General features: G+C 34.9%; 1 protein-coding gene across 1 annotated transcript in view; it reads left to right on the forward strand.

Moving 5' to 3' along the window:
* The window catches only part of LOC113500069 (ubiquitin-like protein 3), a 141,928-nt gene that overhangs the window by 60,721 nt on the left and 56,497 nt on the right, over positions 1 to 24,710 (forward strand).

Consider the following 24,710-nt stretch of genomic DNA (forward strand, 5'->3'; position numbering starts at 1 on the left):
ATATTTACAAATAATTCATAGTCATCATTCGTTATAAAATAAAAAGAGGCTGGCGAAGATCCTCTTTCAATGAAATACATTTAATATTACTATCTCAAACTGAAAAATAAAACCTCGTTTCAAACGAGTATTAGGTGATTGTCTATGCAAAATGTTCAACCGAAAAAGTTTGTAACATAAAAATCTTTACGAAAACATCTCGGCCTGCTAATTTAAGCCCCCCAGCACCCCCCTCGAATTCCCTTAAGCTCAATATTATAATGAAACAGCACCTACATAGTAGTCCCGTTTGGCGCGTCGCAACCCCACGGCGATTTATCGTTCGCTACTCTGTAATTAAATTCACCTAGTGGGGAAGCGACGAAATGTCCTGGACCGAGGGTTCCGGGCTGGGTATACATTTTACGGCTTCGGATTTGGGGTGCCGTAGTCTTGACGTATGAAACCAGACTCTTGCCGAGATTTTTGTGGGGATCTTTTAATTAGTCTGAAGTGATAAGTCAATGCATGCTTTAGGGTAACCTTTCGTCGTCCACTTGTTCAGATCTTACTGGTTCATAAGTTAAATAATTAATAGTAGTAACTTTGATTTTGTTTTGGCTGTGGTCACTTTTTTCAGTTATGTCATCTTATCAATTATACTGCAAAACACGCATGTTGTTACCCTGAACATCGCTATTATATTAGTGTTTGTAATAGGATTTAAGCTACCAAAATTGATGTGATAGCAGCCAAACATGATAAAAGCTGGAGTCCCCAGATTGACGATGGCGGCACAAATTAATATTGACGTTTTATGTTCGACGAGTAATAGATGTCCTCGAATATTGGTTGCTAGGAGGTTTTATGTTACGCCGAGGGTAAAATGTTGATAGGCATTTTGTTTTTAGCCTTTTATTTTTTGGCAATAAAATTTATTGTTTTAATCTTAAATTGAAGGTCCTTATTTTTTTTATTAATTCTTTTGCATAATCTTTTTTCGTTTCATAGAAAAATAGCATTTTCCGAGCGTTAATGCCGATCGAATCATTTGAATGTACTGAAGTGCCTCGCTAAAGTCACAGAACTTACAGAAGGGATTGTAGATAATCTTTACATTAATACTATATTTATAGTTTTCTAAACCAAACGCCATAAAGCTAATTTTAGCAAGCTCGGTTCCCTAAAGTTTTAAATACTGGTAACATCCATTTAGTTGCCAAAAATATCCAGAACTAATAGCTCTAATAGTAGCCAACAGAGTTATTCCCGAATCACGAACACTTGCTAATTAAATGCAGTCTGCAGTACACAGCGACATGTCCAGACACGTCCGCAGTATCGTTATCATCCGTGTTCAGTGAGCTGTGCCGGAACCCGGCGGCGTCGGTTGTACCGGCACCTACCGCCCAACATACAGCACACAATACACGGTACACGGGAAACTTTACCTGTAACTGTTAGTATGCCCATGTGACTTAATGCTGGCGGTTTTGTATTAAGATCATTTATAGCTACAAACCTTTGTCGAAAAATTCCAGAATTTATTAATACATCCTCCTTGGTACTACCTGAGTCACTTTTTAAAGTAAGGGAAAATGGGACCATGCACTTATCGTAAGTACTGGTATTAGGCCCTCGGAAGAAACATGACACAGGTACATACACTGGTATTTTTTCTTTTGTCTAAGTCTGTCAAAATCGTATTCTGGAAGACCGTTCTTCTTCGTTGAAATGATTAGCCAGAAACTCGCCAGATCGATTGCATCGACTCGCATTTTTGAAGACTTCTTCTGAATAGACTGGGCTTACTATCTTGTGTGTTTGAAGGTTAAATAAGTAAGTATACGAATGCGGGACGAACATTAAAAAGTAACGTTAAGGTCAAGATGAGTTTGGTGAAGTAAGTCAAGGTCACAACATTTACTAAATCATGTGTAATACGGTAACGAATCATTTTTAATTTAATAAGGTTAAGCATTTAGCAAGGTCATTTTTTTAATGAACATGCTTGTGGAATGGTGAAATGTGTACTAGACTATTAGGTTTAGATTTTTCCTGAAATTTTGCCCGTGTGAAATTTGTAAAGCTATGTATAAAACTGAAAAAAAAACAGTAACATTAATTAAATCTGATCAAAACATTGCAAAATCGATAACTGCTATTAGAGCCTCTGCTTCTGTCTTAGTATACTTTGTTTACGTAGCAACGCAACTTGCATGTCATTACAAAAAAAAAAACAATATGCCAACGTAACAGTACTACGACGAACAGACACATAAAACAGTACGGTCTGGGAAGCGAACCGAAAACAATGTCCCCGCATACTGGCTGATGTCGCAGTTACGAAGTTTGCGCTTTATCTGTACTTGTTTGGATCAGTCGTGAGCCTGTGACTGTGGATCCAGCTTTTTTTGTCTAGAATACAAACTGTCATAGATGTACTATCGCTTTTTTTGTTTATGCTTAGGCTTGCTGCTTGTGAATTGGCGAATTTATTAAGGGATGGATGTTGAGATGTCGATTGTTATAATTAACGTCGATGACATCATAGGTAATTAAACAGTGCCCTCTCTCAACGTTAAATTCTAGAGATGAAATAGCAGAAACGTTAAATAAAAAAAAAGATATTCTTGTTTGATCTTTTTGTAATCCAATTGGTAGTAATTGCACGAAAAACAAACCTTTATCACTCAATTAAGTTATTGCCCCAAAGTTTATACTCAAACCAGCTCATTTATTCAGCATCCAGTTTACATATCATAAAGTGTGTTATTTATATGTCGGTAGCCTAAGTACGCTGTTACAATATCTAGTATCAACATGTATCATGTAAACATATATCACAGCTGTGTTCAGATAAGCTCGGACGGCGCCAACCTAATCTATGTCCTGTGTACAATCTCTAACTCGACTGTACTGTATACAGTCCACCGCATATTATACTAAATAATCACAAAAATAAACCTTACTGTGTTGAAATTAAAGCATTTTCTAAACTACATTGCTATTTCAAATTTTGTTTTTGACGGTACTAACTATATCTATTAGTACGTACTACGCGACTGTACCTTATGAATACAATTACAAATTGAATAGCTAAATAGTTTCTTAGGTACCCTGTTTGTAATGAAGGCAGTGTTTAACAGATATATACTAAGTATCTCCTAGTTTTAGCGAAGATTAATTATGTAAAGATGATGCTGAATGGTAATCATTTGTAACCTTAAGTTGTTAGCTTTTTACAGCGTCTTTGAGGCACAGAAATGAATATAGAAAATTCATGTATGTATATACATACAAAACTGTCGCTGTTACCACAGGACAGAAAGGAAATTTTTGTCATAGAATTATAATAAGATTGTATCTAAAATTTGGTTTCGCCTATGAACGTCCAAAACTTAAAATAGTAGATTAGCTAGCAATCGAATACTTTGATTTCTTAAACAATATAAACCAAGTTTCACAGAATGACAAAAAAACCTTTTGAACTTCTTTTTTCCGAAAAAAAAAAACCACAAGTAGGTAACGTTTTCCTTAGTGTTAACAAAACAAGCATCAAAGAAAGCACTTTACACTGCGCCCGTGAGGAGGTGAGGTGTAAAAATGACATTAGCGATAGTTCATTGTCCGCGGGCACTCGGCGACAAGGCTGCCCGCCCAGATAAACTTGTCAGAGCTGTGTGTGACGTATCAATGGGTGCATGGTGCAAGCGAGGAAATAGAAAACTAAAGAATATCCTCTTAAGCTGCTAAAGATAAGAAAAATAGCGTGTTACTTGGTAAAGATGGTCATGTATCCCGTAGAAATTGGAAGAGACGTAAAGGCGTATCACCAACTTTTAGAATAAGACTGTTATAGTTCTGAAAAGGGAACTCACAGACTGTGGAAGACGGCGTCTTGCTTCTGTAATTGTTTACTAAAAGGTGTTAAGACCCCTGAAATGAATTAATATTGTATAGTAATAGTAATAAAGTTATTCACTGTTCAATAGTAATTAAATAGAATTTCAAATTGCGATATATCGTAGTGTCACACTGACAAAATCCTTAAAGCAATTCTGAAGTCAATCAAATAGCTAAGAATACAATTTTTACAACATTCTGTGAATTCTAAAACATGCGAAAGGGTTGAAAATAGAATATCTGTAACATAACCAAAACAAAGACAATCCATTACGGAGGCGAGCCGCGGAAATAAAATTGCATTAGCGTGGTTCATTGTCCGCGGGTACAGAATTCACAAACTGCGCCCCGAGATAAAACCGTCAACTCGCTGTGACACTTCGATGTAACAGGCATAAGTCACAAGCCAAGTGACACATAATTAAGCTTAATTAGAACAGTATTATAGTGCTCTACTTGGATTGTATTACTTGGATGAAATTAAAGAGTGTAATGCCTTTAAGTCCGTGACACAGTCAAAGCCAAAACATAAAACCTCTTCAAAAAATGATCGTCTATGTAGCTATCATTCTCAGGTATATTTTTGTTGTAATATGGAAATATGAAGGTAATGACTGTAATAAAACCTCCAAGCAGGTACGTCAACATATTTCCAACATCATATCAGAGACATCTACAATTCCCTATCCGCATTCGAAAAGCTTTAAAATTTTCAAACTTCTACTAGTTCAATTTGTGAAACCGCAATATCCATACGTTTTTATTCGTGTAATACCTTCGTTTTATGACTTGTACCGTAGCTGAGGCGGGTACCGCCACTGCAATGCTAGCGACCAGTGGATGAATGGGATCCCTGACGCAGTTTCTGTACCTATTCAATAAATGTTCGTTCTTTCAGACAACCACAGATGTACTTGTTTTGCTTGTACTGCATTGCGTATTTTACATGTAGGTTGGTAAATCTGTACTGTTCGCTTTGATTTCCTCTTCGTTTGAGAACTATTGTCGGTTTCTTTTTTAATCCCTTTGAAACGTATCGATATTTTTGTTTTCTTCCTTTGAATTTTGTATATTATTTCGAATGTAGGCTGTAAGTCTAGGTAAAACGTTTATTTCTAATTCCTGTTCTAATGAATTCTTTGTATTGTTTCAGGTAAAGATCATGGATTCTACATTTGAACACATACATCTATATGTTTGTTTCGGTTTGAAAGAAGGTACTAACTATTTTCAAAGTATTGTAAAACCATTACGAGCATTGAAAAATAATTACTCTGCTACGTCATCAACAACCTAAAAAAAATAATTAAAAACTTAACATATTAAACGTCACACAGATGTGTAAGCAGGAGCAACTCAATTTTTTTTTGCTATGTTGACTTTTAAACTGAAAGGCCTTTAGTTTAATTCTCAAGTGCTAGTAACATTAGAGATTATTCTATTTTTAGACATAAAAAACCGTTTCCTTAAATTCGAAAGCATCCTTCCTCCATTTCGCTCTTTTATAAACTGTTACAGGTAAGTATCTGTAGCAGTTTAAATGTTTTCCTACTTATGATTTTTTTAGAATTAACTTTACTAATCAAGCTTCACGAACATTCCACTAACCCAGTTTCATTTGCCGACTCGTTAACAGTTTTGTATTCTTTTTAAAACTAATTTGCAAGCCAATTAAAATGCTGGCCACACCGTCGTTGATAAACCTGAACAAATATGTTTGCAGTATAAGTATAAATCATAAAATATTATATCCGTACTCCATCAGATCTTATTCTGTACCTGTAGCTTTTAAAGAACTATCTTTAACGCTAAAGCGAGACAACGCAATACATTGTACATAATTACGTCTTACTCACACAACGGCAACCGTTTCGTTTAAGGAGCTTATAGTAAACGAACGGCTCTCGCATAAAATTACCAATAAACTATAAAAAGTATTGGATCAAGGCACAGTATGTAGATTGAGTTATTAAGCCGGCTCGTAACTTTTCATAAATAAACTTTAAACGGAAATATGTGCTCTAGAAATGTTTATAAATCGTAATGGTAGTAGCATAATAAACATTCTTGGATTTTATGCCGATGTTGGACTTATAAATAACGAGGTTCGTAAAATATAGGTCTTAAAATATATACCGGGAAGAATGCGTATCCGTGATCCGTAAGTTTAGTTATTTCATTCGTTTACATGAGGATACTCAAGGTAGAACGAAATTAATATTAATGTATTTTATCTTTATCAAAATAAGATTTCGACATTTAGCTAGTAAGGAAAATAGTTAATTATCTGAACTTAAAAGGGTTCTACTCATATACAGCCTAGATAAATATAATTGCAGTCAGCAATAGATTTATATATATTAGACCTGTACAATAAAGGATCTATGACCAATAAAAACTATCATGATTCATTGATCGCCTTCTATTAGGGTCAATATAGGTCGCAATTGGAATCTGAACAGTTCTATGACCCAATATCTGATATAGTCATAAATAACACTAGGATTCGTTTAAAACAATGTTTATTAATTGAAACTAATCAATGGTATGTAAGTTATATTGATAGCTGCGTTTGGAAGTTCAGTGGTCAGGTAAAAGATATTACAAAACTAACGAAAACTAATGTAAAATAATTATTATTTATACATTTAATGAACATTAGGCATATCCGGGGAATCCTGTCGTCATTTAATGTTCTTCTGATGTAATTCACACTTGTTTAAAATATAAATACGCTATTGCCAAAGTAATATTAAATACCTGACGATATCCTTAGAGCCTCTTATATAAATCCCAAGCTCCCGTTTATTATACGCCCTTATCAACTTTTAATAGTGATATAAAAGTCGTTTTAAAGTAGTTTCTACAGCTCTCACCAAGTTGTATCGTAAAAAGTTCAGGTGAAAGAAGAACGACTCTTTCTGGGAAAACTTCGACGTAACCGTATCGAGATTGCGTTATTGCGACTGTATTCTTAGGCTGGTTTCACACAAGACCGAAAGATCTGGATTAGCTGACTTTAATTGAACCGAGACACAAGGGATATGCTAGAGCATGCTGCATGGTGACCCGTCTAGGATTACTGGTTCTTAAAATTATGTATCTCATGTTTTCATGCAACTCGGAAGATTTGTCTTCTCTCGGCGCATAAGCGCTTAGAAATCGTACAGGGTAGTCGATCAAGGTACTGTCTATTGTATGTTGAAGATCGAAAAGATTTATTTAGCACCCAAATTTGAATAAACGAACTTTTTACTATGACTCTGAGAGCATTCCAGCTCTCCGTACGAGTTTGTCTATCAGGCAACAGAAACCAGCCTAATACAGTACCTAGGTTCAATTTTCGGTTTCCACTTGTGACAGTTTTGTAATTTTCTTGGAACATTTCAAAATTTATAAGGATGTATTTTCGGCGTCTGGGTTTAAAAAAAAGTATTTAGAGTGCCATTTAAGATAAAAATAAACTTTCAATCGCTCAGTGTAAGGATTCCTATACATGCTGAGAATAGACTCCTCTGTAAAAACGCGCAAATTAAAATCTATTTATGAATTCTTGACAGACTTCACAGAAAATTCTTTGAAATACGATATAAGCCAGGTTGGAACTGTGACCTTTGTAGTGAAAGGCTGCATATTTATAGTCACATCTTTTTCTAATTTAAAAAATAATGATACATATATAAATGTCATTTCTCTTTTTATATAAAAAGATTATTTATTCTCCTGTTGCCCTTTTATCGTCCTTCTGTTATTTTGGCATTACTATTCTTTATCTTACAACCTTAATTATGTAAGTGTTTAGTCATCAAGGGTCCATAGGAAACCATATCCCCATCCTCTTTGTTAATGAAACAATTTGTTTGTTTATTTGTTTTCTACGTCACTCAGAGTCCTTACCTATTCGAAAGTCACGTATCTTCCACTTTCAACTTTCCCAATTTCGCATCTTATGAACTCTTTTTCAACAGATACAAAATAACGTTTAGAAAGCTCGATTGTTATAAATACGTTAAAAGCCATACATCCGTCTGGTCCTCGTCTGGATTCTTTGTTCAATTGTCTCCTTGGAAAGTTTTATTGAACAAATCACGAGTGCAAAAGAGAAAGTCGGATTTCGTTACAATGAATTTGTCATCCATTAACAACCATTTAACAAAGTGTGTTTCCAATTTAAATTTTATTGCAACGTAAACTGTGTATTTATGATACTCGACACAATAAATAATGATATACGTTCAAATATTTAACACAAATATTTGCTATACATAAACGAGATCCTTACCGTTATCTTGTTTACACTCTAGTAACCGTACTAGTTGTTCAATTATCATAATAATACAATCCCATGTACGTTGAGAACCGGTTGTAAAATTATCGCAGTGTGTTATTAAAGCGGTACCTATCTAATGTGTCGGGGCGTCCGGCCCGCGCCGCGGGTCAACGCGCTCTGACTCATGTGCGGGTGGAACGCTGCGACGCATGCGCGGTCACGTGACATGTGCTCTCGCGCACCACTCGGCTAAGCTTTTTAAACCGGTATTGTCGGTGGAACGCCTCATATCCCACTCAGCATTCTTATTGAGCTCGCTTGTTAAAGTAGTTTTAACTGTAACGAATCACGGAGATAGGATTTTAATTGACTGTATGTAAGTATTTTAGATAAACAGCTTCTGTAAGTTTGTAGCTACTAACAATCATACTAAATTTGATAAAACCATGCGTGAATGAAAATGAAATCTTAAGGTACCATTCAGCTTAAACCTTACGAAACGCAAAACAATGGCTAAATTCAAATTTGTAGTGTAATGTTGTTTGTTAAACCGACGCCAGAATTTAATTAAACAACCGTCAAAGCGAAAATGTTCGGCGAGATGAATATCCACGGAATATTTGATAGTCATGCGTGCGAGGCCTACTATAGTAGAATCATGGTCCTCTATACGTTGTGTTAGAACTAGGTAGCTACCACTACCTACACTTTGTAACTATGTTTAGTATAGGGCTGATAGCCTAGGCAATGTTACATCGCCATAGAATCGAAGACTTTGAATGTGCATCGGTATTTTGACGTTACAGTTCTTACTTAAAACAAATTAAAACTTGTCTTCTTGTCTACGACAAAGGTGAGTGAGGTGAATCTATTGATACTATTTTGTTTCATCACGCACAATAAAAAAGCCTTACCATCATTATGACTTTGTTTTGTAAATGTACAGATAATCGTTGTGCTTTGTTTTCTCTGATTGGCAAAATATAGTGCTCATATTGCCGAATATAAAAAGGTAGCCAAAACATTGATATTTGTTCACAAAAGCCTACTTGTAACATCCTTTGTCATGATTGTTTATGGCCGGTCGATGTAGGCTGACTTTTATGCAATTTAATTCTAAGAAATCTATAGACTTACGTAATTCTGTAACTAATCTTGCTATTCACGTAAACACTTAATAACATGTAATTACCACGTCTAGTCGTCAGTTAATATAACTCATTATCATCAATACTCAGTGCAAAGAAAACAGTGAGCCTACCACTATTATTTTTTGGGATATTATTGGAGTTGTAGATGCGTGACAGTGAACTACACGACTAATGAAATAATGTTACTTAAAGACATGGGGTTACGGCCTCAGGGTTTTCAACGCCACTGTCTACATCCCTAAGGTCAATAGCAAAAGAAAGAAAATAATATTTGAAGCTTTACCCTTGCCCCAAGTCCCAAAATAATTATAAAATCAATTTTCTGAGATATTTTATGATCATATTCGTAAGATCGATTCGTTCTTTAAAGACGCGATATTTGCGAGGATTCCATCTCAACTCCCGGCCGGTAAGGGATTTTAGTTGTGGACATTTTGTATATTCAGGAAAACCGCAAAGGAACATATAGGTTTACCTTTAGATATTACAAATTTTAAACAATACGAACATTAACATAGAGTCCATTTTCGAATAAATCTATAAGTAAAACAGATCCGTCTTGAAGACTTATATTTATAAAAGTAGGTCACATGGAAAACTTGACGATGACATTATATAAAAGAAGACATGGTTAGTTTGCTATTCGTACTCCCACGTAAGTTATAAAGGTTTCTCCTATAAATGTCCTACGGTATAGGCGAGAAAAAGACTCCTACTCAATAATGTATTTTTAACCGTTTGAACATATTGACGTATTCAGTACTTTTATTCTAGAAAATAACGTAACTTGGTGTCTTATGTATAATACAATGTCTTTAAAATAGGCTATGATGGTTTGTTAGTGTGTGATCGTTTTTATTGTCTTGATTGCCATCTTTCTTAAAGCGTAGACGAAAGCTTTAGTCTCTAGCATAAAAAAAAACCAATAGAACTTTCCCACCAGTGGAAGTAAATATTAAAAAATCAGTCGCAATAGTTATCGTGGTCATTTTTTAAATACTGCTCCTGCCAGTTTCAGTTGTTCCCAATCTGTTTTTCGTCATTCTACCTCCAGTTGTGTTGATCCGGCAACGCCATGCCAGTCGGCATGTCAGACGCCTGAAACAAAGTTAAAACGGGTTTTCACCTATGCGAACAAGCATAAAAAATATTCGAAAATTTTTAACTACACGTTCGGATATTTCAGTTTCAGACCATCCGTTTTGTAATGGATTAAACTATGAATTGGCCGAGGTAGCTTTTAAACAAATTGCACAACGTAACGTTAACAATAAAATTGGTATGTAGGTATTGCATGTGTAGATATTAGATACTCGTATAGTGCATTTATGAGTAGAATTTGAGGGGTTATCATTCCACAAAACGATGGGACGTTGCGTCTCTAGGTCAAAAAAGAGTTGCGTATTATTTAATTAATTAAGTACCAATGACTTCTCAAAGTGAGACTGTTTTAAGTTTCACTTTGAAATCTCATTAAACATTTATTTCTTACTTGAATGAATTTAAATTCTGAACGTAATTCGTCTCTAACCTCAATTAACCGACTACGTGCTATATGTATACATTACGATCGGCCAACCTTCGTCACCTGTTCTTATATTTTTCCAAATAATTGACAATCGAACGAGGGTGCAAAAGATGTATCGGCCAGAGCTCACTCCCCCACCACCATCTTTTAACGAGATGGCGCAATACATAGCCTATAGCGGCGTCTCGCTTCCACAACTGCAATAGGCTTACTTTAAGACTCAGCGTGGTCCCTAGAGCTCGAAACCAACCCATATACAGATATTGACGGGTTAAGTCTCTTGATGAAGGAACAAGCAGCAGAACGTGATCTTCATTATTTATAGGCTGTTAACGTACTTGGAGTATCTGTAAGCGACTAACTAATGTAGAGAGATATTGTTGCCATATGTAGGTAATAATGACTAAAAATATTGGTTTTGAGAACAAATTGAGTGACATACAACGGATACTTCTTCGTGGACATCCACAGTCCACACTCTCTAGAAAGAAAATAGATAGTGTAATATAAACTTGTATAATATTGCACTTATTACTTTTTTTTGAAAGGACGTGGAGTTTCTTGCTGATTCTTCAAAATAAGAATGACATTTTGAAACTGCGCAACTAGTCACTAGATCGTATCATTAAACGTTTCTATAACTCTGTTTTAATGGCCGTTTAAAGGTGACGTAGTCTGATGGAAGTCCCATAAGGATTTCCCCTCCAATAAAAACGTAATTAAAGTACCTTTGAAACGTCATGCTTGCTTATGTTTCCTTGTAAGATATCTAATCGTTTTATTATAACTTACATTATCACTACTATGACGTTGTGTCTCTTACATTTGTCATTACTATTCATTATTTACCATGTGTGATATTATATGTATATCTGTGTAAATAAACCATGTGTGCTTTGAATAATTGCAATATTCGTCGGTAAACTAATAAAAGCTCATGTGAATGAATTTTGGTAATAACAAATTAGTGAACTATGGGGCCTGTGTCATAAATATTATAACAATAATTATAAAGGCCGGTTTAGCTATAATTTCAAATGATGTGCACGGTATTGTGTTAACAGATTTTAATTATTATACAATCATGATTTATAATTGTAACTACCGGCTGTGTTGTTATGTTCAAATATTATCATCGCCTTATAGCAACACATTTTAGTACAATAATTATAGTAGATGATGATTCGTCGTATGATGTTCAAGTAGAAAAACTTGTAGTGGTTCTATTCAGAGTGTTACCAAATAAAAAACAGTTACCCGTGGGACATGACTACGTTCTTGATAAAGAGTCATTTCCCAATAGGACATAACTACGTACTTGCGAAGCTTTTATAGTCTTTGGCATTGTTCTAATTATAGCATTATTGTCAACTGTAAATTGTAGCTATTTGCTACTTCCTTAAATTGTCTATCCCTACAAAATTGCCAGAGGGCTGAGTGTAAAGTCATGTCCAGATATTTAGTGCATCTCTCGATACAGTCAACAGTAAAACAGATCAATAAAACTTGCAGGCCTCGCGCAAGTAGCAAGAAATTCAGTCCGTCTAGAGCACTGACATTTCACGTAGGTTGACCAAAACTGTAATTTAATTCCCAAAGCCATTCGATCTTAAGGCTTGTAAAAAACTGCGCTGAGATGTTTTGGTTGGATATAGGAATGGGATTTAAGTATATTTTATTCAATTCGTATATATTTAATTCATAGATATTTTATTTAAAAAGAATTACTTTTACTAAACAAGATCTAAATACAGACGATTTCTCCATCTATAAGATTTATGAAATGACGTCATCAGGTAGGTCGCTTGCTGTCCAAATAATTTGATACAATCTGTTAGCTTTACGTCACCATCAGCCAGAGGGCTAATGTACCTGATGCCTCCCTACCTCCTGACGTCATCAACGAAGGGAGGCAGGTAGACGATTTTTATCATGGGTATTTTTAGATTGTCGTATTTTCTGTCGCTTATTGTACAAAAAGACTTCATACCGTAACAAGTTAGTATGGGATACCTTTGTTAAGAATCTTTGTCATTGGACAAATTATGTCCAATGACAAAGAATAGAAACGTAAATCTAATAATACAACATTTAAAATAAATTTAAACACGTATAAAGACAAATTACTAAAAACGCGTTTTGTACCGGCAATAAAGGTATTTAATAAGGTAGGTACTATAAAAGCAACACCAGTATGCAGACAATCGATAAAACCAAGTCTGAAGTAAAAATTGTAAACTTACGAAGTTGTTACGAATTTTAATATAAACGAGCAAAGTTTCGACGAGCTATCTAATAAATAAAGCTTAATGAATCAACGGGGATCGCCGTCAGCTCGCGAATACTGACGGCTATTGAAAATACCTAAGAGAATTATGTTCAAACTAGAATAAGTCGGCCTTAAAGTAATTATAATTCAAACTGGCTGTTACGCGCGACTTCGTCCGAGTGATTATGAAGATAATGGTACTAAGACGAAAGTTACGATATCTTTAATTTGGCCTTTGAAGACCTCTGTGGTCGAGTGACGTGGGCACCGGTTTCAAGGTGTCGCTAGGTCTGAGGTCCTGCATGTGATCGCCGGTCGGTTCAATGTAAAAAACACACATTTCTCGGGTTCGTTTTCATTGTCTCGGGGTCTGGGTGTTTGTGGTACCTTCTGTATCTGAATTCCATAACACAAGTGCTTTAGCAACTTACTGTGAGTTCGAAAGAATGTATGTGATGTTGCCCGCATTTATTTATTAATTCGGATGAACATGTCTCTCCCCCTTTTTAGGTAATCAAAGCATGATGATATATAACCAATAGCCTTCTTCAATAAAGGAGCTTTCTAACGCTGAAATATTTGGAAAAATATTTCTTTTAGAAAGCTCCTTTAGTTACTGATATTATGCGCGTGCAAACAAACTTCAGTTTTAAAATATTCTACATAGTAAATATATTATTAGGTAAAAGAGAGTATAATGGGACCAATTATCATATCCTGTATCCAGAACGTAGAAGTTTTAACGTAAATATTAAAGTTATAGCTCGAAGAACGCCAATAAGGGCCTTTGAGCACGTTAATAATTGTTGAGTATCCTAAATGCCTTAGTCCTTATTGAATTACCTAAAGCAAATTCATCTAATTCATGATTTTTTTTGTTGGTTGTGAAGTAATTTATCCACAATACCTGCCGTTATACGCATATTATCATCTGAATTATTTAATTAATATTCAGATTCGAAAATAGTAGTTGCAACATGAGATTTACGACTCTTTCTTTCCTATCTGAACTTTGCTCCATGCTCTACAAGTTCACACATACAGTGCTTCTCTGTCTAGACTAAAAGACGTACATACCTACCGACCCTTGATATTATTTCTGTATTTTCTCAGACATAGTAATAAAATGCAGGCGACACGAACATGTTACTAAAAATAATAAAATCCTGTTTGCTAAAGGAAAAGCTATTTTTAGTTTTTACGAATCGCAAATACTTGCTAGTCTACGATTATGGGCTTGTGAAATTACTACACTTAGGATCGGAAAAGACGAATTTATAAGGGTTGCTTGTTTTATTAGAGAACCCTAATAAAATAATAGTAGAAGATATCTTTGTCTTACAAATGGTTATAGACACATTCAACTTAACAACGCTTTGAAATATTTCGAATGTAAGTGATATCGATTTTATATAAAAGGGTCTGATGATTGTAATAGCAATCATTTATACAAAGCCTATGCTATTTTTGTATGGTCTTTTGTAAAATAACGAATAATTTATAATCAATAGGTGAAAAAGAATATCGTGAGGAAACTTGTATTCCATTCTAGTGAGTTAGAAGTGTTCAATGCTTAAATTATGCTATGTAAGAAGATCCCTGTGCCCATCATTGTAACATATTATTATATATATAGGCTGATATTATTATACTTTATATACGATAATGTTCCGTCCGCATTTAGCTTATTTGCCGTAAAGATACATATATGTAACAGCCATGGACCTGTTAGGGAGTTTTATTGTATCGCCTAAGTAAACTTAGCATAGCGACGTAATATTATCTCAGAAAGGGAACAATTCTTGATCCTAATACAAAATGGGTATTAAAACAAGAGAATATCAATGTACATAACGAAGGCTTTTAACAAAGTTTCCTTCCACGTTTGGACGTAAAATGGATTATGTTTTGATGAGGGTTTATGTGTAAGAATGACTGGCCTTATTTGAATTCACCGAAGAAGTTACTGTTTTGTAAATTATGTTAATCGGTATCTGTTTTGTTTTAGAAGATTTTCGATATAATTCACATCGGAAAGTATTTAAACAAACACATGTTACTAATGTTACCTTCATAACATAGATTGATTTAAAAATTAATAAGGTGGAACAAAATTCTGGTCTAATTCGTTTAGAAAATAAAAACATATGTACTAATCATTTTGCACAACTTGTGTTATACACTTTTTATAGGGAGTAAACGCTTGCTTTCGACCGTTCCTTTTCCCAATGTATACAAAAAGGATAAACTTACAATTGATTATATAAAAGAACTCAAAGAAACTTCAACAAAAGGCTTCCTATGTAAATTAAAGGCGGGTCTCGAAATCCTTATGAATCCAATTCGGAAGGTCGTGGTATGTTTCACTAAGTTCCACAACTTTGTCGTGGATTTAATAGCTCCTTTGGGGTTCGTATCACAATAATAATAAACAAAAACCCTTACAGACTCATTCTTGCGATACCTGTCAAATTCGATTATGTCAAAAATTATTATGCTCTTGTCAAAAACTCAAAATAGCATGAACGTTTTTAGAAAGGTAATTTAATAGTGGTGAAAGAACCGCCGGGGGTCGAAAACTCGAGAAATATGAATAAATATTAAAAAGGAAATAAGAAAGAGTTATAAGAAATTTTTATTTGTTTTTCTGTAATCTTTGTATAGGATGTTTCTTTTCGAATATCTTTCAATATGAATCTTTGTAGGTATGTGTATGAATAAAATAGTTAGTCGTATTTGAGTGATTTCGTTTGTATTAACACTTCTATACAGACGTTTGATCAAGTAGTGGTAAGCTATGAATACTCCGATATTACAAATTACTTCATCAAATCTTCAAATAGTCTTTCGACGGAGCTGCCTGTCAAAACTTATTGCATGTCCTATATCAAGACAAGCAATCCTAACCTATTTAAGTATCTTTTATAAAACCTTATCTTAGCTATTTTTGTTAGATCACTTTTACTTCACGTCTTTCTATTACGTATTAAACTCTCATTTCCCATCTTCTCCTGTTTTTATTTCATTAAACCTTATGTTTTTGAGTAATGGAGTGTTTTGATAAGCCTACCGATACGAGGATGGTGGTTGAGCTTGTTTTGTTTTCCTCTCAAGGTGTGGGATGAATGGATCAATTTACTGATAAAGCCAAAAGGTCAATTGTTTACGGCTTACAAGGCCTGTTTCGGAAATAGCAGAGTGTATTTCATCTTCAATCCAAATCCCAGAAAAGCCCTTTATATAATTCAAAATAATATAAAATATTGTACCCAAAGTTTTGAAGGGTGTTTTTTTTTTGTTTTTCCCAAGATATATAACTTGGAAATTTGACCCCTAACCTTTTTAAATACAAGCAAGCGCAAGTATAGCATAAATATATGCAAAATCCCAAAGGTCAGGCAGACTATTTCGTTGTGAAAACAAAAAGTAAATAAGTAGCTGCTGTTCTTTTTTTCTTTCTTCAGCCTCCAAGTTTTTATCGTCTTCTTAGGCCCGTGGAGATTAACGTAAGTGCGTTACCAGACTTTCGCATTTACAACTTGAAGGAGTGACCAACTTGTCGAGTTTCTTATTCCGGTACTATATACTGCCTTGTCATCCCTTCCATCAAAGAGTTTGTGGTCTTAGGAAACATAATAATTTCAGTAAAATTTTTATTGCTTTATCAAAATAGGTGCCTATTTCTTTTATGATATTAATAGCATACATCCAATCTCTCAGAACACCAGTCGAATGAAAACAAAAAGACAACATTTACTTCTGAAACTTGTATTTTTATATAAAAACTCCGTGTTAATTTGGGGCGACACGTTAGGGGTTAGAATAAATACAATCTGCGTTCCCACAGTCCTCGCCGAGCGACCCCTAATTATATTTTACATTTCACGCCCCAGTTTAGGAGTAGGCTCTAAACTGGCCGGAAAATTTAATTTGTTAACCTCAGGTTTTGTATTGTTCCTACGCAAATTGTCACACGTACGCTCTGAAGGGTATTGTTTAGACTTCATCTTGGATTCTCGTTGGTTTATGTAGACGTCGCGTCGATTCATTTGAAATTTCAGCCTCCTTGAAATCTGTTTTGGGACTTATTACTATACTTATTCAAGATACAAGCCTGTTTAATATTGGCACCCGAAATGAACCAAGGCTAGGCTAGTTACTGTATCTCATGTATGTTGTTATAGCATCATTTATGTTTTTGTGACAAAAATCAGCCATGAAGAACTACATCACAACAAAACGCTGTTAGTATTATAATAATGGTCAGGGTTTAGCATGCAACTTAATATAAATACACACAAGCCATCCACGGCACGCAGGCGGTACGTCTCGTGGGCATCGTAAACCGTAATATGGTGTGGAGCGTGGGAAATTTGACAAAGTTATGGCTGGCAGCAACCTAATAACAAGTTACGATCATTATTATCACTGATAACTTTCCAAATATTACAATAAAGATGACTTTGGTCAGCCAGCAAACCCATTGACTGCCCAAGGCACTACGTACACTAGCTAGACACTCTTAACGCTGTTCAATGTGAAATTTCCATGAATTAAAAACTGATTTAGTTTGTTCTGAGCCTCTTCATCGAAGAGCTTTTCATTTTTTATGATGATCATCATATTCTAGTATTGTGACAGCTTTACCAGCAAAAGAATCAGGTATTTTTTTGTCCTAATTGCGACTTACTCGTCGCTATGGATTCGTCGATCAGTACTTCATTTGACCTTTGTGCTAATATCTTAATTTCAAATATTTTTTTATAGTATTCATTCTTAAACCAATTACTTCCCCAGTTATCTACATTATCATAACTTACTTTCAATGATAAATGGTTATAAGGCTTTTTTTAATACTCTACTTAGATAAAAACGTAATTCAAACAGAAAAATTACGTTTTTATCTAAGTCGAGCATTTCGCGACCCGTTTTATTATGGAGGTGAACCAAACGACCTTACTCCATATTTTTGGTTACCTTCGATAATGGGAATTTTGCTATCAGTGATCATGTTTCTGGAAAAACCTCAATAGTAACTATTTTTTTTCAGTCTTGAGTCTTTTTAGTGCATTTCAGAAGTGTAAAATTGACAACATCTTCAGTGTGTTTAGCAGTTGCTGTACCTACTACTGTAGCAATATTTGCATCTATATTTCTATTTTCATTTGGTCTGAGACTTGTTTTATTGGACCATTCTATTTTAAAACATCTAGTTTCGCCCTCGCCCTCTCCGTCTGGACCTTCCAAAATGCCTTCATACTAGGTAACTAAAATAAAACAATCAATAAGAATTCATATGGAGCTCAATATTGTCGTTATGAAACTTCATATAAGTGTATGTCGATTCTCTATGTATTCAGACTATCAATGGATTCCGGTTGACCCAAACTCGTTCAATAAGGTCCATGTCAATATTGAAGAAAGTTTTAATATCAGTAAGGAGTAAGGAGTGAACCGTCATTATTTAGCGGTGTGGCTCCTTACACGTGGAAACATTTGTGGCTTAACGCTATGGTTCATATTTCTTGAAAAATGAGGCGTTTTTTCAGTGATATTTTGAACATTTAATGAACGTTGCATATCTAGTTTTATTAAAATTGTAAATATTGCTATTGTTTAATTATGCCAACTGTATGTATCTATAGTGCATTATAAATAGCGTTGTAAATACATTCTAGTTTTGCTGTTACATTATTGAATTTGCACAAAAGCTCAGCAACACTACTGCATAGTGCAAATTTGGATTATCAAGGGAAACAAGCAATCACAAATTCCAAAATTGCAAGTCAATCGAAATAAATTCCATGGAATATTCGGAAACCCAATCAAATTACGTAGCAGTCAGTCAGTCAAATGAGAAACTAAACATATTTAGTGTAAGGAACGGTGGCTGGTAGACCGGCCATGTTTATCCTTTGATCGCCAGTCAGACGGAAACCCCACTGTCAATGGACCATCCGCCGGGGATACTACAGGAGACGTCTGAACCTCTGAACACGCCTCGCTTATGAATTACTCGAGAGATCGGCCGGAATTAGTTGTTGCCCGATTCCGGTACTGTTTTGGTCGTTGAACTTAACATTTTACCTGATCGATGGGTGTGCAATCAACCAATCAATCATTTACTTCAGGCTTCGTCCATGAGCCAGGGCTGGTTAGAATTTTCTTATGGAACTGTATTAGTATACCTACTAACATTATCAGCAGCGTAGAGTAGTGTCACAGCCGCGCAAACATGTTGGTACCACCCTAGGAGGCCTGCGCGTCCCCATGATGGCTGCAGAAACCGTCTAAGGCCTGATTCGCACGGGAGCTTTTTTAACGCCCGTTAAAAAAGCGTTCAAATAGAACAAATGCATTTCCAAGTACTTGTTCATACGACTACTCCCTTTAGCGCCCAACGCCTAGCGCTCAAAATGCAACACTACTCGATAAAAAACCGTCGCGTTTTAAAAGCACGGACATATGAACAAGTACTTGGAAATGCATTTGTTCTATTTGAACACTTTTTTAACGTGCGTTAAAAAAAGCTCCCGTGCGAATCAGGCCTTAATACTGTATTATTTTCTAACGACAAAAAATCTTTCAAATAATTATGACTAATAACACACTATCAGGACAAAGACCCTTAAGCCGTCTTAGCATGGCTCTTGCAGTGTGAATTAAAGTAAATGCAATGCAATAAAGAAAATATATATATGTATAGACTTTGAATCCTCTGCACTGCACTACGTAGCATGAAAAGTACAGTAATTTCAAATTATTTCAATAAACACTTTCTACGCCTGGATAATTCACTTAATTAAGTAACAGATATCTTTTATCCTATTGTGTAATCACCAACCAGCTTTTACATTTACATTTAATTAATGACTGTTTCACCTTGAACATGGCAAGTTTGCGTGTGCATACGTTTGTAATACTTAAGTTGGAATTACATAATCGGTATTGGTTATTGCAAATATTATCAAGTTTTTAACGACCTAATTATGAATGTTTAATATGCCGAGTATGACTTTCCAGCACTTCGACATCTCAAATACAGGTTTCAAATATAATATGTATAAAAGGCTCATTGTGAGACAATCGTATTGCCGGTGAGGGTAATGTATCCAAATTAATAACAGATATCCGAGCCCATTCAATGTGTTCATATACATACAACAAACCATGTAATCTTGTGTTTGATTATCAAACTAATACACGGATATTTGATACTATAAATACTTCATAATTATAGTATGCGTAATTGTGGTCAGCGTTATCGAAATTACGTGAAATTTCTGTTTGTTATATTAATATAACGTTAATATTCGTATTAATTATATTATATTATCTATGAAACACACATTCCATATTTCCAGCCATATTCGTTTAAATCAATGAAAAATCTCGTGCCTCATATGCAATGTGAATTATTTGGAAAATTAGTAAATAACACAACATAATATAAAACAATATCCAATCGGTATTGTTATTATTGTATTTTTACATCAGAATTACAATAAAGATATTGAAGAACACTTTAATATGAATGACTAAATAGGAACAAATGAATATCAGTCCATGATTTTAATACAGCTCTCTCTCCGTAAAATTGATTTGTTTGTTATTCATTCAATCTTCGTGACTTGTGGGTGTAGGATTGCGGGGGTGTCTTGTCGGACTGATGAATTACGAATAAGCTAAAGTGGATATTATTAAATTGCCGCCATTCCAGGGGAAATTACATAAAAAGGGATTGCACCAGCCATTTATCAAAATACTTGCCTTTTCCCGCGGCTTTGGCGATATGGATGGCTAGCTAGTTATACGTGTGTTTTTCAAGGGAGAGAGGAAGAGAGAGAATCAAGGGTTTTAGCTACCTACATACCAAATTTTTGTAAAATTGGTCCAGCCATTTGAGTGTTACCTTTTTAATATTCTCAATACTGCCCTGAAAATGTCTCTATAGACGTTGCCTAGCAAAAGTCTCCTCCCATTTAGAGAAGGAACTAGTATTAATCATCACTCCTACTCAGTTAAGGGCTCTCAATGTCAGTTTCCAATATCGGGAAATTCATTTCAATATCAGCACAAACACACTCAGTAATTTACAAGATATAACAATACATACAACCATATAGCACAGTAGACCTTCTTCACGACAAAGAATATTTACTTTGTCAGTAACCTTATCACAGCTAAACAAACTGAATTTCCTTTGTTCCTAACATTTCTTTATAAACGTACCGTAAAAATAAGCCGCTGCATGTCAACACACGCATTTAGTGCATTAGTAGTATGTACAAAGGCGGGGTGTAGCAGCCACGCAATTAACCCTGCGCTCTCTCATTCACCGACGAACAAAGAACTATCCAGGTCAGGCCTGATTACAAACGACGTACTCAACCCGGACTCAACCCCTCGCGGAACACGTGATAATCATAATTAATTGTTCTTATCGTAGCCTTTTTATGAGAATTAACTATTCTACACCTGTTTTCCTCGTGATTGTTTAAGGATAAACAGTAACGAAGTCGTTAATTATTAATAAGTTTACTAGAAAACTTAATTAATTTATCAATATTTTTAGAATATTGTACAGAGATTAGCATATATTAAATTTATTTATTTCAATGTTAATTTTGTGTTAACTAATATATAACTTATTTTATTTACCACAGCATCCACAAAACGTTTCAAATGGGTCACAGGTCACTCCTTCCATGAATTTGACATATCCTTCTTCAGCTCATAATAGTAATTAATTGCTATACCCCTAAAAGCTGTGGCTTTACTAAAAGCACGTAACACCCTCACATGACTAAGCACAAACCTGGTTATTCTAGTAAACAAGCGGGCTACACTACTGACCTATTTCCTCAATTGGCTCTTAAAACTGGCTGGAAGACACCCAATTCATCCAGTGTAGACTGCGGAGAGAGACTGAAAATGACGGCACACTTAGTGTTTGCAGAGACAATGGAAACCCTCGCTTCATTTCAACAAATTTATGAACCTCAAGTCTGGAATTCCTCTATTTTGCTAGTGCTACAAGAAACGCTAACTTAGTTTAGCTTGGATCAGTAGCGATGCCTTCACAAAGCTTTCATTCAGGTATTACTATCTCGTCTATCTTAAGATTCCAGTAACTTAAGTTAACTAAATCATCTTTTGTTTGCCTTCCGTTCAGGATTAGTTGGGAATTTAATACGCTGGATAGTTTTACTTTTCTCCTTTAACATAACATTACCAACTATTGACGGCCTTTCAGAATTTGACACTTAAGTAAGCTCCAATATCTACTGGTGAAGTGTCTAAAACTTGCTTAAGCAACTTTAACACCATGTTTATCAAAGGGTTCCCTTGTTGGAAATCTTTATAAAATTACCATGGTCTTTTAACTGTCTGGATGATACTCAATTTTTTTTTTGCAATACAGCACTTAAACCCAAGGACACAACTAAAATTTCATTTGCTAAGCCTGCTTGTCGTCAAATAATTCTTACATTACTTGCTATATTCTCGTGTCGTTACAAATTTACGACAGAACGTAAAATACTTCGCTATCCATGTACTGAGTTTACGTTTTCAATTTCCGCTCTCGACGCAACTTGAGGGGTTCACTTACTTATTATTGTGTGAGCGATGTACTCTGTCTCCCAGAAATATATCTTCTTGAAGTATTTCAATAGTAAGCGGAAATAAATGAAACCCCCTGTGATGGCAGATAGATGAAAGGGAGGTGGATGTACTTTTAAATTTGACATAAAAGTAATACCAAAAATATATCCATAAACGAACTTTTAGCAATGTTACCAAGAAAAATGTAATCCATTAGTAGTAGCTTGAGGCCACAGAGCCACTTTAGACAAAATTGTTAGATAATAACAACTTCACATTTTGAATAGTCTAAATCTTTTTCTTGCATTTCTTATCTTCTTCCATAACTTTTGGCCCCGACCCAACTAGGTCCTTCCAGATGACTGAAACCACTAACTTCTTGTCTCTTTGTTGTACTAAAGTTATACCATTATACTGGCAGCTCCTATCTAAAGGAACCTATTAGTATGTGCGGAACATTCTACATTCACATTGTTTAATTCAATTTGAATATCATTCTATATTTGGTACCGAAATATCCATATTCCATAATCCTATCCATTTGATAACTCCATTAGCAAGTTCGTGGCTTTCACGTAAGGGTCACGTGATTAATAATTTTCCTAAACAAATATTTGTTCGACATACATCTATTTCGAGTCAGGACGGTTTGATGAATTTTGGATATTGGAGCTCTAGCGGTGGGTCGTTATTGGTTCTGTTCTCATAATTTTATTTGTAGATAGCTGGTTTATTAATGAGGGATTTCAGCTTAGACCATAATTAAATTTAAAAAATCCAATTGATCATTATACATAATGTGTTCTAGGTAGGTATGTGGTTCTAGGATATGTAAGAAACATGGTCTTAAAAATTGTTGTATTTAATTAAGACCTGACTTAACTTTTAATACTTTTTCCTATTAAGTCAACATTATTTATTTGTTACAGGTAATTCACAGTTGCCAGCATACATATCACAAACAAAATCTTCAACACACTAAACCTAAGTACCTATTATAATTCCATACAACATGCGTTTACTGAAACTGTATTGATGTCATTTCACAATTCAGATTGTCAAGCGCAGCCAGCAATGCGTGGCCTCGGGCAATATCCATCCGTAGCATGTGTTTCTGAAGTTCAATTAGTACACGCGTACGTGATTGTGTTGGATGTTGACCCGATGACGTAACACCGTCTATGCTACAACACCGTTGGATGCTATAGTTTTACCTACCAGTCAATGTTAATACTGGGCGCACGTACAAAACCAGTGGCCAAAGAATTTCCAATATGATCACATTGTGAAGAATCTTCTGGTCGTCAACTTTCTTAAATATTCATTATAGGATTAACCTAACCAGAGCGTATACTGATGGAATTAAAAAGTATCAATTGGAAATGCTCAATCTCAATTTAGTTAGTAAGTTAGGCTAGTATGTGCATCTACTTGTATAATTATATATACACATAATACTCATTTTGTTTTTGGTAAAGTATTGACTACTCTCATCTGCGTTAGCACAGTGTCGTCGTTAAAAGGATTTGGTTCAAGAGATGGTGTCATCATCCTTATCTTCTGATATCGTTGTACTGAGTTTGACAGGATTTTCGTGCGCAACGTCTATAAGTAGTAACAAGTATGTAGGCGCAAGTATTCATTAGGCGAAAAAGTTACCTTAGTAACCTACCTTATCTTAATCTTCCCTTAATTCCATATTTTGTTATGAAATGCTGATAATGATGTAATATCGACATCCGTAACCTGCAAGATAACAAAAAGAAATAAAATAATAATTGCACCGTTTCCGTGCCTGATCGCCATACAATTACCCATATTGTGTTCACTAACTAACAGTGTAATTGGCACTGCGGTCGAACTGCCGCACCCATTAATTGCCTAATTCGGTCCACTCCATTGAAAACCATTGTAACAATATAATATGTAGAAGATCAACTGGTTTTCATGACCTCTAAAATGGCACTTCTGATTCTATTACCTCCGTTTAATGTTATCTTA

This window comes from Trichoplusia ni, chromosome 13 (genome assembly GCF_003590095.1).
Source record: "Trichoplusia ni isolate ovarian cell line Hi5 chromosome 13, tn1, whole genome shotgun sequence".
Taxonomy (NCBI): Eukaryota; Metazoa; Arthropoda; class Insecta; order Lepidoptera; family Noctuidae; genus Trichoplusia; species Trichoplusia ni.